Raw genomic sequence first — 15,934 nt, 5'->3', positions numbered from 1 at the left:
GGTCAGGTGATTAACTTGGCCATTGCATAACATTCCACTTCTTTCCCTTAAAAAACTCTGGTTGCTTTTGCAGTATGCTTTGGGTCCTTGTCTATCTGCACTGTGAAGCGCTGTCCAATGAGTTCTGAAGCGTTTGGCTGAATATGAGCAGATAATATTGCCCGAAACACTTAAGAATTCATCCTGCTGCTTTTGTCAGCAGTCACATCATCAATAAATACAAGAGAACCAGTTCCATTGGCAGCCATGCATGCCAACGCCATGACACTACCACCACCATGCTTCACTGATGAGGTGGTATGCTTAGGATCATGAGCAGTTCCTTTCTTTCTCCATACTCTTCTCTTCCCATCACTCTGGTACAAGTTGATCTTGGTCTCATCTGTCCATAGGATGTTGTTCCAGAACTGTGAAGGCTTTTTTAGATGTCGTTTAGCAAACTCTAATCTGGCCTTCCTGTTTTTGAGGCTCACCAATGGTTTACATCTTGTGGTGAACCCTCTGTATTCACTCTGGCGAAGTCTTCTCTTGATTGTTGACTTTGACACACATACACCTACCTCCTGGAGAGTGTTCTTGATCTGGCCAACTGTTGTGAAGGGTGTTTTCTTCACCAGGGAAAGAATTCTTCGGTCATCCACCACAGTTGTTTTCCGTGGTCTTCCAGGTCTTTTGGTGTTGCTGAGCTCACCGGTGCGTTCCTTCTTTTTAAGAATGTTCCAAACAGTTGTTTTGGCCACGCCTAATGTTTTTGCTATCTCTCTGATGGGTTTGTTTTGTTTTTTTCAGCCTAAGGATGGCTTGCTTCACTGATAGTGACAGCTCTTTGTATCTCATCTTGAGAGTTGAAAGCAACAGATTCCAAATGCAAATAGCACACTTGAAATGAACTCTGGACCTTTTATCTGCTCATTGTAATTGGGATAATGAGGGGATAACACACACCTGGGCATGGAACAGCTGAGAAGCCAATTGTCCCATTACTTTTGGTCCCTTAACAAGTGGGAGGCACATATGTAAACTGTTGAGATTCCTACACCGTTCACCTGATTTGGATGTAAATACCCTCAAATTAAAGCTGACAGTCTGCAGTTGAAGCACATCTTGTTTGTTTCATTTCAAATCCAGTGTGGTGGTGTATAGAACCAAAAATGTCACAATTGTGTTGATGTACCAATATTAATGGACCTGATTGTATGTCTCTACAATGAGCACCAACGTAAAAAAAAAAAGGTAAATCCCACCCACTTCTGCCAACACAACTTAAAAAGGCTGCATTTGGTCACAATATCATATTTTTGGATGCAATTATGCCAGAAAAGGGGCAAAATTACACTGATAAGTCTTGCCAAATATGTCCTTCCCAGTTGACATAGAAGACAATTAAGAGCTCATGAGGGATTAATAGATGGAAGGTCAAAACTATTATGGCTCCCTTGGGGAACAAGCATTGACTCCCCCTTGGGGAACAAGCATTGACTCCTTGTTGAATCTCATATATTGTTACATCAGGTCATTTGTATGGTTAGAAAAACTATATTTTATGTAGTACCCACTGTATATCATTTTTCATTTATTTGTACGTATAGTACTATACCACTGCATGGTCTAAGAGTTTATAAAAGACACATTAAATACAGTATTACTCAGCAATATCTATCTATGTATGTTATCAAAAATGTTCACTTCACACAGATGAGAAATAGAATTTGGGTCCCCGATGTTCTTGGCAATGGTCAAGATGGGTACTTTAATATCTTTTTTCACTGACAAGTCAAAGAAGTATAAAAATGGTTGTCATGGAACAACCCCTTTAAGACTATGGATGTTGCTTATTTTCTCAAGTTCCATTGTCTAAGACTAAATTCTCATTATCTCCATATTAAATTTGGCCCATAATGTGAAGTATAATGTTCATCTGGGTAGAGACTTATGTTTAGCAACTGCCAGATTTCCTTTATGTGCACCCAGTGAGCACATTCCCTCCGCAAAGAAAACAATATCTGGAATACACTGAGCACTTTGGAAAATATTATAATCTCCATAAGAAAGGAGCTGCTGATCTTTTCCCCAGAGCTGGGAAACTTTAAATAGCCAGGATTTTAAATATCTAAGAGTATGTAAATTCTAAAACCGTTAATGGAAGTGTTTATTTAGACATACCAGGAACTGGATTTCTAGAAGATCCAGTTAATTATTATTAGAAAGCCTGTGCTACATGCAATGTAAGCCAAATAATGACCTAAGACTCAGGAGGAAAGAATATTCATACATGCCTGTTCCTTTTAAATGTGGAAAATCTCTAATTCACAATGGCAAAGTGATAAATGACCCTTCTCCATTTTAATCACAGCAGGCTTTGCTCACAGCCAAATCCAGTAAATCTTGTTTAGAAAATGCTCAAACCGCCATTTCGGATTTATCCTGTAAAATCTTCTGCAGAAGCTCTGCAGAAGGAGGTAAAAGAAATCATCAGCAAACACAAGCAACAATTTATATACAGTATTAAAGGGAATCTGTCACCACATAAAACTTGCTATGAACCCATTTTACATGCCAGATGCACGCTTGTCAGTACAGTCTTAGTGTTGGTCCTTTTTCTATCGGTGGCCCCATTGTGGAGAAATTAGACTTTTTAGTTTGTGCTAATTAGTCCCTGAGTCCAACAAGGGGGGTGTAGTTGCACCACGCTGCACCCAAGGCTCCACTTCTTTTCCTTCCTGGCACCCACCACTTTGAATGACGGGGCCAGACAGTGAAGACATACTTACGTCTGCTCTGAAGTCTCGCAATTGCTCGTTCACTTCAGTTTTTGACGCAGACGCAGTACAGTACAGGAGCTCGCCAGCCGATAGATTCTGTACTGTGCCTGCGCCGAACAGTAAAATGAACGAGCAATCAAGAGATTTCCGTAAACTTTAGGGCCAGGTGTAAGTACGTCTTCACTGTCTCTGTCAGTCAAAGTGGTGGGGGTGCAGCTGGCAAGGAAAAGAAGCGGAGCCTCGGGTGCAGCGTGGTGCAACAGCACCTCCCAGCATAAAACAAAAAGCCAAATTTCTCCACAATGGGGCCACCGATGGAAATGGGACCAACACCGTTAGAATATATTGACAAGCCCGCATCTGGCATGTAAGATGGTTTTGTAGCATTGCAAAAAGCGGATCCGGTATTAAATTTTTTCAAAGCTAGAAAGAACTGCGCATGTGCAGACCAGAAAACCGGTCCAGCATTAATATATTTCAATGGAAATTAATGCCGGATCCAGCAAGTGTGGTAATGTTCTAGAATTTTGACCGGTCAAATAACGTACAAGGGACGGAACGCAAGACATCCTGATGCATACTGAACGGATTGCTTTCCATTCAGAATGCATTGGGACAAAACGGAAACGTTTTTTTCCGGTATTGAGACCCTTTACCGGATTTCAATACTGGAAAAGAAAAACGCTAGTGTGAAAGTACCCTTAATTTAACCTCTTTGAAAATTACTTATGCAGGACAGATAGCAACAATTAAGACAACATATAAATTAGAGTATTTGCTCGATTAAACTGTACTTTCCTATAAAATCTTTTTGTATTTGATAAGGCATAAAAGTTAAGTACACAAATCATATCTGCAAGACCACATTCACATAATTCAGTTTGGTGCAACTCCTATTTAATTCACCATGTTGATTCAGATTATTGAAACAGCTCCAAATAATGTAGAAACTCCATTTTTTCTGATACTCAGTTGCTACTCTCCTGCATATTATTATTATTTATTATTAAAGTGCCATTCATTCCATAGCGCTGTACATATGAAGAAGGGTATACATACATAATACAGACAATTGCACTAATCATAAACAAGACAAGTTACAAACTGGTACAGAAGGAGAGAGGGCCCACAATCTACATGGTATGGGAGAAGGACACAGTAGGTGAGGGTGAAGGTAGTCATGGCGGTATAGAGGCAGCAGGGTCACTGGTTGTAGGCTTGTCTGAAGGGGTGGGTTTTCAGGTTTCTTTTGAAGGATTCCAATGTAGGTGAGAGTCTAATATGTTGGGGTAGCGAGTTCCAGAGTATGGGGGATGCACGGGAGAAATCTTGGAGGCGATTGTGGGAAGAGGTGATAAGAGTAGAGGAGAGAAGGAGGTCTTGTGAGCATCGGAGAGTGCATGTGGGGTCTGCATAGACCTGGATTTTAAAGGGAACATGTCACCTTGGAAATTTTGTGCAATCTATGAACAGCATGTTATAGAGCAGGAGGAGCTGAGAAATTGATATATAGGTTTATGGGAAAAAATTCAGTATAACCTGTTTTATTCATTTAAATCTCTGCACTTTCTATGCTTAGCCATCGATTTTGTGGTCCTAGTAATTGACAGTCTTCCTCATATCAATTTACCTACAGACATAACTATCAATCCCTGAGTAGGACTGAGCACTGGACTTCTAAGAGTAGAAAGAACAGAGGTTTAAATGAATCAAATGCAGGTTCTACTAAATCTTTTCCCATAAAACTATATATCAATCTGCTCAGCTCCTCCTGCTCTATAAAATGCTGCCTGCAGATCAGGCACTATGGGGGCATTTATGAAAGGTTTTACGCCACCATATTGGTGTACAAAAGTCACAAAGTATGAGCATATGCCATATTTATGACTTTTAGAGGTTCTTAACACTTTCCAAAAGTTGCAAGAAAAGAGTCAGGCCTTAGTGGTGGGGTGGGGCTTAGCGCAGCCCACCAGATTTACTGTAAAGTATGCCAGAAGCTGGCATAAGATATAGCTCATGTTTGCACCTGCTCCGACCTAGTATAGACTTGAGTTTCTGGTACACAGAGTGCCAGAAATATGGGAACCCCAGTCTTGATAAATGTCCCCTTTGGTGAACAAAAACAAGCATTTTAAGCTCTGTAGCAGAAAAAGAGAATTCATACTTTTATAAAGAAACTTTTTGGCTGAGATTTATCAATCAATCTGAGCAAAAAAAGAAACACAAAATGCACTAAAATTACATGTATACTAAATTGCGCCAAATATATCACATGCCTAGATTAGAATTCACTCCACAAAGAAGGATTTATGCCAAAATAGAAATCTATCCTGAGGATAGGCCATCGATGTCAGAATGTCAACACTGCTTGTACCATAGCGGTTAGAAATCAGTTAGGAACCTCTGGGCTAAATCCTTAGTTTTCCATTCTTCAGCCATGGTCATTGGCAATTGCCTAATAATCTGTCTTATTCTGATAAATCACTCTTGACTAATAAAAAAGAAAGTATTGCACAAGTTTGGAGTGCTTCATTTATGCTGATCTTCATGACATGTCCAAAAAGATATCCGGCACTATGGCTCAGAAGAAAGTGCCACTATTATTTCAAGAATGACACTGTCTGCAGGAAATGACAGCACCCAGCCAAACAGGCCATATGAGCAGTCAGTCCAGGTTAATTCAATCTGATGGGGGAAGGGAGGACTCGCATTCTTCCTGCCACAAATAGAATGTGTGGTATCTTCAGACAGGAGGCTCATTCAAGTGTGTCACTATCCAAAGGACATTTGCTGGAACAAGGCTGTCTGGAAGACTGAAAGTGAAGAGAACAGATTGCTCAGCCAAGCACAAAGGCAGTCCAGACTAGATTTTTCAATGACACATACTTTAAATTAGTGTTTAGAACCCATGAATGATAACTGGGACGCACTTCGTACAGTGGAGTCGAACTGAGATCCGGGAATTAGATTGTAAATCCAATTGGAAACAGGCACCGATGTGAACTGCTCAAGATATGCTGGCACTGCACCAAAAAGGTTAATACATCAGGTTTAAAATCTGGAGTAAAGAGTGGCATAAAATACTTACCAATATAGCATATGTTCAAATTCTGTACCTGGCTCTTGTCCAAAACCTGCCATTGTCTGTGTACATGACATTCATGGTTAATGTGTGCCCTTAAAATGTCATGCCCATGCTGTCACATGATATAATCATGTGGCCAGGGGTGGACTGGCCATAAGCATTACAGGGAAATTTCTAGGTAGGCTGATGCCCAGAGGACCACCCAAACCTTTTCATGGCCACCAGCCAGATGCATAAAGATCTGATGCTCTCAACATTAATTAACCTAGGAGCATCAGGCATTTATGCACCTTTCCAGCGCCTACAGCTGGCCTACTAAATTCAACTGTATTGCCATCCTCAGGACGATGATTCAGTATCATATTGTGACAATGGAGGAAGTTTTTTGTGCTGTACTGTAGTATTTAGTTCTGCTGGGCGGTATTATATTCTGCCCCACAGTATTGTACATCCTGCCTACTCATGTTGTCCCTGCCTACGTTTGTTGGCCCTACCACTTCTACTTGTGTTGACCAACCTTCTGCCAGTTTGGACCCACCTACAACATGGGGAAACTTCAAAGTTTTTTTCCGGGCCCACTTTAACTTCCCAATCCTCCGCTGCAGTTGACCACATGTTATCAAAGTGCTCAGGCTCTGTACGCATACCTGTACATAAGCAGAGTCAGCAATGCACGTGCACATATAGAGTGAAAGCTCATGAAAAATGCAGTAATTTTATTATGTTTAGAGATGAGCAAATTGAAGTTGACGAAGTGGAATTCGATCCAAATTTCAGGAAAAATTTGATTCGCACTGAATCCGAATTTCCTCGCTTCGTGGTATCGATTCTCATTTTTTTACTAAAATGGCTGCTGCACGTGTTAGGACATGGAGCAAGGAACTCTGGAAACGAGGGATCACCCACAATGCCATGCATGCAGCCAATCAGCCAGCCCTGTGATGTCACAGCCCTATAAATAGCCTAAGCCATCTAGGATTCAGCCATTTTCCAGTGTACTTAGTGCAGGGAGAGATGTCATCAGGCTCTAGGGACAGTGATAGAAAAGACTTTAAAACTTTTATTTTGCTGTATAGAAGTTCAGGGAAAGGATAGGGAGGAATCATTCCACAGTACTAAAGCAGAACAGGGTTCAGTAGAGAAGTTTACAGCCTGGGTAATAGGAACAATCCTATTACACCTTGCTGCACTGACTGGGGATCCATATTGCTCTGTAATTCCACCAAGCCGTTCTTGTTATTGGGGTGCAAGTGCTGTTTGATACAGACATTAACAGGGTTTATTTATTACAAGAAAATATTTCTACGTCTTATTTGCCCTTTTGAGGTGCAGTTACAGTATATGTTCTAATGCATTTTTTGGCTTTTATTAGAGGGGGAAAAAAGGGCTTATTAGCCGTTGCGTGGTGAAGTTAGAAAATTACAGCCCTTTTTGGCGTGTATTAGTGCAAAAAAAATTTTTTTTGCCGTTCAGCGGTGTAGTTATATGTTCTAAAGCCCTTTTTGGCATGTAATAGTGGCATAAAATATATATATTTGCCTTTCAGCGGTGCAGTTATATGTTCTAAAGCCTTTTGAGGCGTGTATAAGTGGAAAAAAAAATGGGTTGATTAGCCGTTGTGTGGTGAAGTGAAAAAATTACAGACTTTTTTGGGGTGTTTTTAATTTCCTTTTTATTTATTTATTTGATCTAACAGTATGTCAGACAGAGAAGTGCCAGGCCCTGCACAGGGGAGTGGCAGAGGCCTAAATGTTTCTGGCGAAGGCACAGGTCGCATTAGAGTAAGGGGGCGTGGCAGCAGGAGTCGCAGCGAGAGGTCGTGTCTTGACCAGCAACCCAATGGTTGACTCGGTCATCCAGTTCATCCCAAGTGACATCAAACATTCCCAGCCAAAAGTCAGTGGGTTCGTCAGACACAACCCTTAGTTGGCATGGCCCGGGAGCAGGACTTATGCCCTCACCCGTCCTCAACCTGCCTCTATCCTTTTCTGTTCCCTCAGTCAGAGAAGTATTGGACTCAGCTCCACTATACAGCGAGCTACTAAAAGACAGTCAGCAGCTACTGGCCAGCCAAGATGTGGAGGAGACATCCGCTGCTTCCTCCGGTAGGCAGGCAAGTAGTGATGAGGAGAGTGGTGTGGGAGCTGGTGTTGCGAGCGGTCCTGACCCAGAGACCATTGAGGAGGACATCAGTGACGTGCAGACTATACTCGATGATGATGATGTAGCTGATCGCACTTGGGAACCAGGTGAATTAGGGGCTCCATCATCATCGGGAAAAGAGGGTGGCAGCTTGCCCGTGAGGCAGCGGTGGAGCCAGCAAGTCGCTAGCATGGCCAGGAGTCAGCAGGGTGGCAGCAGTGGGAGGCCGGGAGCCAAACATGCCCGGGGTAGACCACCCGCTTCGCAGGAGCCTACCTGCAAGGAAAGTAGTTGTGCAGTGGTTCACGGAAGCAGCGGCGTAGAAGTCAGTCAGTCAGTGCGGAGTGTTGGGGGTAAAATCACCTACTCGGCGGTGTGGCAGTTTTTTGTTAAGCCGCCGGAGGAGGTGAACATGGCCATGGTGTCATGCGGTTCTGCACCTCATTTGCCTGGGAAGAACATGGTGTCGGCGCTGTTTCAAGGAGGGCTGAGCCATGCGCCCTGCATGGCACACGTGTTCAATCTGGTTGTCAAGTGGTTCCTGAAGTCCTCCACCCATCTGCAAGACTTCTTAAAAATAGACAGGAATTTTGCATGCACTTCAGCCACTTGTACACCGCAAAGCACACCCTCCTTGAGCTGTATCAGCAGAACAGCATCCTCCAACATAGGCTGATATGCGACGTTTCCACCCTCCATATGTTGGACCGACTATAAGAATAGAGAAAGGCCATAAATGATTTTGTGATGATCCAAGCGGACAGGAGTACTCCCCTGTGTAACTTCGATGTCAGCCAGTGGCAGCTCATGCGTGACCCCTGCTGTTTGCTCAGGCCCTTTGAGGACGCCATGTTATTTGTCAGTCACCAGGACTATGAGATGAACAACGTCATTCCACTGCTTCATGTCCTGGAACCGATGCTGGTAAATCTGTCTGGTCAGGGGACTGGAGACATGGCTCCTAGATCTCATGGCCACATGAGCCCAGTGGGGGCTAAACTGGAGGAGGAGGAGGACATTGGAGCACAAGCAATGTGTAGTGAAATTGGTGGTTTTTCTACACAGGTGACAGAGGAGGAGGAGGAGCAGGAGCAGCCAGAGGAGCTACAGGGAGATGAGGCAGAGGACCCAGACACACCGTAGCAGTATGCAGTGGATATGGAGGCAGGGAGTCCTCCGAGTCACTTGCACAAATGGCCCAATGCATGCTCACTTGCTTGCGTAGTGACAGCCGAATTGTTACCATTTGGCAGAGAGATGACTTCTGGCTCTCCACCTTGTTGGACCCTCGCTACCGGTCCAAAATGGGGGCCTTTTTTACACAGGCTTAGAGGGAGGACAAACTGAACTACTATAGAGACATCCTATGTAGTCAGTTGGCCATCCTCTCACAGGCGCTCTGCACTCATGCTTCTCAGCTATGGCTGCTGTGGCAGGGTGGGGGGGAGTAGGAGCAGTTCCAGCTCCATCAGCAGCAACTTGAGTCTAGAGTCGCTGATGAGCAGCTTTCTTCACCCGCCTAGTGAAGAAACTGCTCACCAGCAGCAGCTAGACATGGAGCAGGACCTGAACCAGCATACTTGGACAGCACCCTGTCACCCCACATTGAAGATCTGCTGGACTACCGGGCAGCCAAACTGGATTTGTGGCCGCAACTGGCAGAGTTTGCCCTGGAAAAGCTGTCCTGCTCGGCCAATAGTGTGGCATCAGAGCGAGTGTTTAGTGCGGTGGGGGCCATAGTTACCCCAAGAAGAACTCGCCTATCCACCAAAATGTTGAGTTACTGACCTTTGTCAAGATGAATCAGGTGTGGATCAGCCAGGATTTCCACCCACCAATGCCTGGTGCATTAGACTAGATTATCCATGGTGCCGCACCAACACTTTGACTTTTGATACCTGCCTCAGCTACTATTCTGATGCTGCCACCTGCCTTATGCCACATATCTGATGCCAAGTGCTCCTTCTTTCACCCACCATCTTCCGCTAGTACTGGTATTGCCACCCACCTTCCCACTCTGTCACCGGGTGACTATGTGGTCTCCTGATGCTGCTGCCACCTCCACACTATGTCACCTTGCTACTCTGTGGTCTCCTGATGCTGCTGCCACCTCCATACTATGTCACCTTGCCACTCTGTGGTCTAATGATGCGGCTGCCACCTCCACACTATGTCACCTTGCCACTCTGTGGTCTCCTGATGCTGTCACCTCCACACTGTCATTGTGCCACCCTGTGGTCTCCTCATGATGCTGCTGCCACCTCCACACTGTCATTGTGCCACCCTGTGGTCTCCTCCTGATGCTGCTGCCACCTCCACACTGTCATTGTGCCACTCTGTAGCCTCCTGATGCTGCTTCTACCTCCACACTGTCATTGTGCCACACTGTGTCCTCCTCCTGATGTTGCTGCTGCCGCCACCTCCACACTCTGTCATTGTGCCACTCTGTGGCCTCCTGATGCTGCTGCTCCTGCCATCTCCAGACTCTGTCATTGGGCCAATCTGTGGTCTCCTCATGCTGCTTCCACCTCACCACTATGTCATAGGTCCACTCTGTGGACTTCTCATGCTGTTCCCACCCTCCCCCACTTCATGACTGGGCTACTATTTTGCCTTTTGGCCTGGCTGACATCATCATTTATTTGACCCTTCTTCTGATCTGATCACTGAATAAAGTGGCCTAAATAGGAGGAAATGCTCAGAACCCCAAATACTGTAGCGTATTTATAACCGGGGAAGCAAAACCTTCACATGTGATCCGCTGCAAACGGCAATCCCCAGCAAATAATGCATACAATGGAGGATGCCAGCAGCAGACCACATGTGCCACAAAAAAATCCTACACAATATGGAATAATGAGCGGATTAGACTATGAGAATAAATAAATCACTGCAAAGGTGCACTACAATATATGCAAATGAAAATACAAGGCTAAACCCTCACGCTAGATGTTAAAATGAGACTTTAGCCAATATATTCTGTTCAAGAACATATCGGAGCCTGCACACCCCGTCAAGGTATCTCAGTTGGCGCGGGACCTACCGCTAAACCTACCTATAGTGTGTGAACACTGTCTTATAGGTGCTAAGGTCCGATTCACAGCCAAGCTTCCACAAACCTATAGTGTTCACACACTATAGGTAGGTTTAGCGGTAGGTCCCTCACCAACTGAGATACCTTGATGGAGTGCACAGGCTTCAATATGTTCTTGAATGGAATATATTGGCTAAAGTCTCATTTTAACATCTAGCGTGAGGGTTTAGCCTTGTATTTTCATTTGCATATATTGTAGTGCACCTTTGCAGTGATTTATTCCTTCTTCTGATCTGTCAGAAGGAAGGAAAAATGAGACGCACAACGGATCATGTCTATGTAACAGCTATAAAGCCTGCATGACATGGTCCCTATTTTGCATCAGAATTGGCTTATGATTTGGCAGCCAAAAGCAGGCGTGGGTACAAAACACAGAAGACATGCAAATATTCCATTCATGTGTCATCTCTGTTTTGGATTCACTCCTGTTCTTTTGGCTTTAGCAATTCTGATGAATTACTGACCAAATGCTGACTGAGTGAAGGCAAATGCTCCACAGACAGGATCTGTTTTTCGGGGGTTATTGTTCTGACTGATCAGAAGAAGGGCAAAATAATCAGTGATGTCAACACAAACTTACTGCTGACACCCTCTCCACTATGTCGGGAAGGGGGGCTCTACTTGTATAAGCGTTTAATAAAACAGGTTCTGTAGACATTTATGTGGAATCAGCTGCTGACTATGTAAAAGGAGTGAGCTTCTTCTTGATGCTAACATTTTTCCATTTTTGAAACAAACCCTTAGCCTGCCGTTCTTTCTCATCCAAGATATTCAATCTTTCCATATGAAACACATTTTTTAATTGCTCTATTATGAACTTCAACCCCGGTGCAACTCCCTGTAACCATTTTTGCAAGATACTTCATTTCCCTACCATACATATAGTATGGAATAAGCGAGGTAGGACCCCTCGGCCAGCTTCACCATCCTCATAGTGAAATAAATACAGTTAGGGGGTCAATTTAATCTCCCGTCCCCAGAACCTCCGGACCAAACCCCCCACCTTCTCCCACAATCGCCTGCTAGACGGGCATGTCCATATACCATGAAATAAGTCAGTGTATCCTGCACCACACTTCGGACAGTTTGTTATTCGGTCTGGTTTGACTGGATGCGGGGGAATATTAAAGCCATATATGGCCCTATGCATAAATCTAACCTGAGTGTCTCTCCACGACTCATTAATGACATGTCTCCTGACCTTTTCCCAGCCTTTCAATATCTTTTGTTAAATTTTGTCATCACCTACCTGCTCAGCCCATTTCCCAAAACTCTTGCTCCTATCTCTTTTCCCATCCTCTCTCCTCATGTCAGTATAGACCATAGAGATCGAGACCCTCCCACCCCCCAAATCCAAGATTTTATCTAAAATATTCCTGCGAACCTCCTTCTGCACCAACACCAGCTGGCTCATCACGGCCTCCTTTATCTGGGACCATTGAATAGTCTGAAAGGACGACAAAGAAAACTTTTCAATCAATTCCCCTCCCGTCAGCCAGCTAGGATCCGTGTCGTGAAGTAGGTGTTTTACCTGCAAAATCCCCTTTAGTTTCCATTCCTCAAAAAATCTATTCGTTCTACCATGCACAAATTCAGGATTGTTCCACAGAGGAAGATGTTTGGAAATCCTATAAGACAGCCAATATTTTTTCCGTAGAATTCTCCACGAAGCGTAGCTATCGTATCTTTGAAAAGTATAGACTGCTTGATCCACACAGGGATCACCTGCAGTCTCGCATATAACAACGCCACCGAAGACAAGGGAGTACAGAATTCCTGTTCTAATACCAGAGCCGAATAATAGCTAGATCCATTAATCCAGTCACATACATGTCTTGTCATACAGGCCAAACTATATCCCCTAATGTCGGGAAAGGCTAGTTGTTCAATCTCCTTCATTAAGGAGCGTAATGGTATCCTCGGCCTCTTCCCATGCCACAAGAAGTTCGTGAACGCTTTAGTTATCTTAGAAACATCCTTGTGCTTCAACAATATGAGGATAGTCTGCATAGTATAGAGTAATTTAGAGACTGACATCATCTTAACAAGATGATTACGCCCCAATAACGTCAGCGGAAGATCATGCCATCTCTGCAGCTCCCTAACTATATTTTAGCTATCAAGGGTTCATAGTTAAGTCTGTATACGGATTCAAGAGTAACCCCTACTTTTATACCTAGGTAAGTTATGTGAGAGCAAGCTATTGGTATATCGCCCAGTCCACTCCCCGTCTCATGCTGCCTCCCACCCTTCAAGAAGAGGAACTCGCTCTTGGACCTATTGATTTTAAGTCCAGAAAATTAGCCAAAATCCTCCAATGCCGCAATAACCTTACCTATGTCCCTAGAAGGGTTGGCCATAAACAGTAAAATGTCGTCGGCAAATAGGGCCACGCGCATCTGCTTCCTCCCAACCCGCATACCCTAAAATAGCTCCTCCGAGTCTAACCATCGTGACAGCCTCACTGCATACTGCATGTAGGATCACTCCATTACTATATATTGTAGAGCAGGAACTCTGCTCTACAATAGATGGCAATGATGAAACAATGCCTACAATATGCTGCTGTGGCTGAGCAGCCTGACAGGAATAAGGAGCAGTATTGCATCATTAGATTCCTGCTCTACAGTACATAGTAAAGCAGCTGTTATGTTGGCAGCAGAGTCGTATTTAAAGTTCATGCTGCCATAGTGCCCCCCCCCCCCTCATTGATGTCTATTCAATTTAGAGGGCTGAGCCAAATGTTCTGTAAGTCGTCATCTATCCCTACCAACTCCGCCATACGCATACACACTTAACTAAAAGCTACGTTGCAAGAGTATACCTCTTAATAAATGAGCCGTCTCTAGGCAGTACATGCAATTGTCTGCTCACTGATGGCATGTCACATCACACAGCACCTCCTGCTTCCTCCCTGGCGCGGAGGACTCACTGAATGTGACTAAGCAGATTGGGATAGTAACAGTTCACACTCACTGCTGCTCCATAAATCAGCTTAACATTTCAGAGGAGAATTGCTCTTCTCTTCTCCTCCCCTGCCTTGTTGGCACTGCAGCCAGGATGGATCGCAGCTTTTCTGCTGCTTGTGGCAAAAATTGAAATGGAGCTCCTTCTTCTAGTGCCAAATTCTCAATCCATCTTCTTCCCTAGTGAGGAAAATTCAGCACTATTACCTCTTACATCCAGTGTCCAGCACTGATCACATGCTGGTGATGTCATCAAAGGATGCAGGGGAAAGTGGAAAAACCTTGTAAAATTTAAAATAAATAAATAAATAAACTCTCTCTGCTGCCTCACCCCCTCTCTGGGCCATGCCCTGGTAAATATGGCCCTGGTCGTCAGGAGGTGTCCACTGCAGTCCCACTCCTCTGGGTGGGTGAGGGCACCATTCCCCTTACCCTGCTGCTGCAGCTCTAGCGGTCCACTCCCACTGGCCTTCTTCTGCTCCTCGGCAGTGAGCTCAGCCTCTGGAATACCATATGGTGTGCTCTTGTAAGCAGCAGCCCGCTCCTTGCTGGCAAGGGCCTCTTCCTGTTGTCTATAGGGCCTCTTCCTGTTGTCTATAGGGCACACACAAGATTCTTCTGGCTTTTAAAGGGCCAGTGCATGCATGCCTAAATTTACCCCAGCCTATGGCTGGGCACCTCCAGGTACTTTAGGTACCTTCATCTAGGGGCAATAGGGTACTTAGCTTGTGTACTGACTTCTGCCCGTTTTCTGGATATTGACCCTCTACTGCCTGACCTGAACTCTGTATTGAACCCTTACTGCCTACCCTGACCTTAGATTGTGTATCAGATTGCTTGTACTCTACTTGCTCTGACCTTGGTCTGTCCCTGACTATGGTTATGCATGATTCCTCTGTGCTCTGCATCAGTGTCTCTGACCCTCGTGGGTTAGCTGTCAACCACACAGAGACTACTCGTGGGTGACGATAGGGAGGCTCGTCTCTGTCACGGCCTGTTATTGGCTGCTTACCTATGGGGAAATGAAGCGGCAGTCGTGCAGGGATCAGGAATGATGCAGGTGCCGGGGAGCGGGATAAGTATAACCTATATGAGGTGCCCGGTCATTAGGGTGGTCATTATATATATATATATATATATATATATATATATATTGGATAACCCCTTTAATCTGATGTGTGTGACCAGCTAAGGATAGGTTCATATCATGTTCCTATTATCTACTTAGAAGATCCATTTGACAGATTTTCAAAAAAAGGATGCATAAGGATGCCAACTGAAAAGCATCCATTTTACAAAGACTTCAATTCTAAAAAAAAGTATCAGTCACCATCCATTTATTTTGCTGGACACACAAGTATGGTAGACTCTAATTTTGCATCTCCAGTGAATGGTATGTTTTATTTTTAACATTGAAGTCTAGTTTATGTAAAATGATGCAAACGGATGCCCTTCCTTTTGCATCCGTTTATTATTTTTTTTTGAGTGTCAGTTAAATGGATCTTCTAAGCGGACAATTGAAACGTGACAGATCAGTAGAAAAAAGTGATTATTCTAAAAATTCTCAGTCTCTGACATTGTCTGTAATAACAGATGTTTCTATTCAAGTGTTTGAGAACTGTTGTTTAATTCAATATCTGAAAAAGACAAGATTGTTATCTTTTATGCCTTTTGCATTGCAGGGTTCAGATCCCGTAGAATGTAAATAGAATATGTTATGGTTTCATTGTTTTAATATGGAAAAGATTGTCCATGACCAAAACTATTTCATAAGGAGGCATGAATAGTGTATTCTAGGCACACTACATTTCCTGCATGTTATTTATGTATTGCTTATCGCACACCAAGCCTTTAGTTGATATGTGCTATTAAAAACATATTATAT

This window comes from Bufo bufo, chromosome 2, assembly GCF_905171765.1.
Source record: "Bufo bufo chromosome 2, aBufBuf1.1, whole genome shotgun sequence".
Taxonomy (NCBI): domain Eukaryota; kingdom Metazoa; phylum Chordata; class Amphibia; order Anura; family Bufonidae; genus Bufo; species Bufo bufo.
This window is presented reverse-complemented; position numbering follows the sequence as displayed.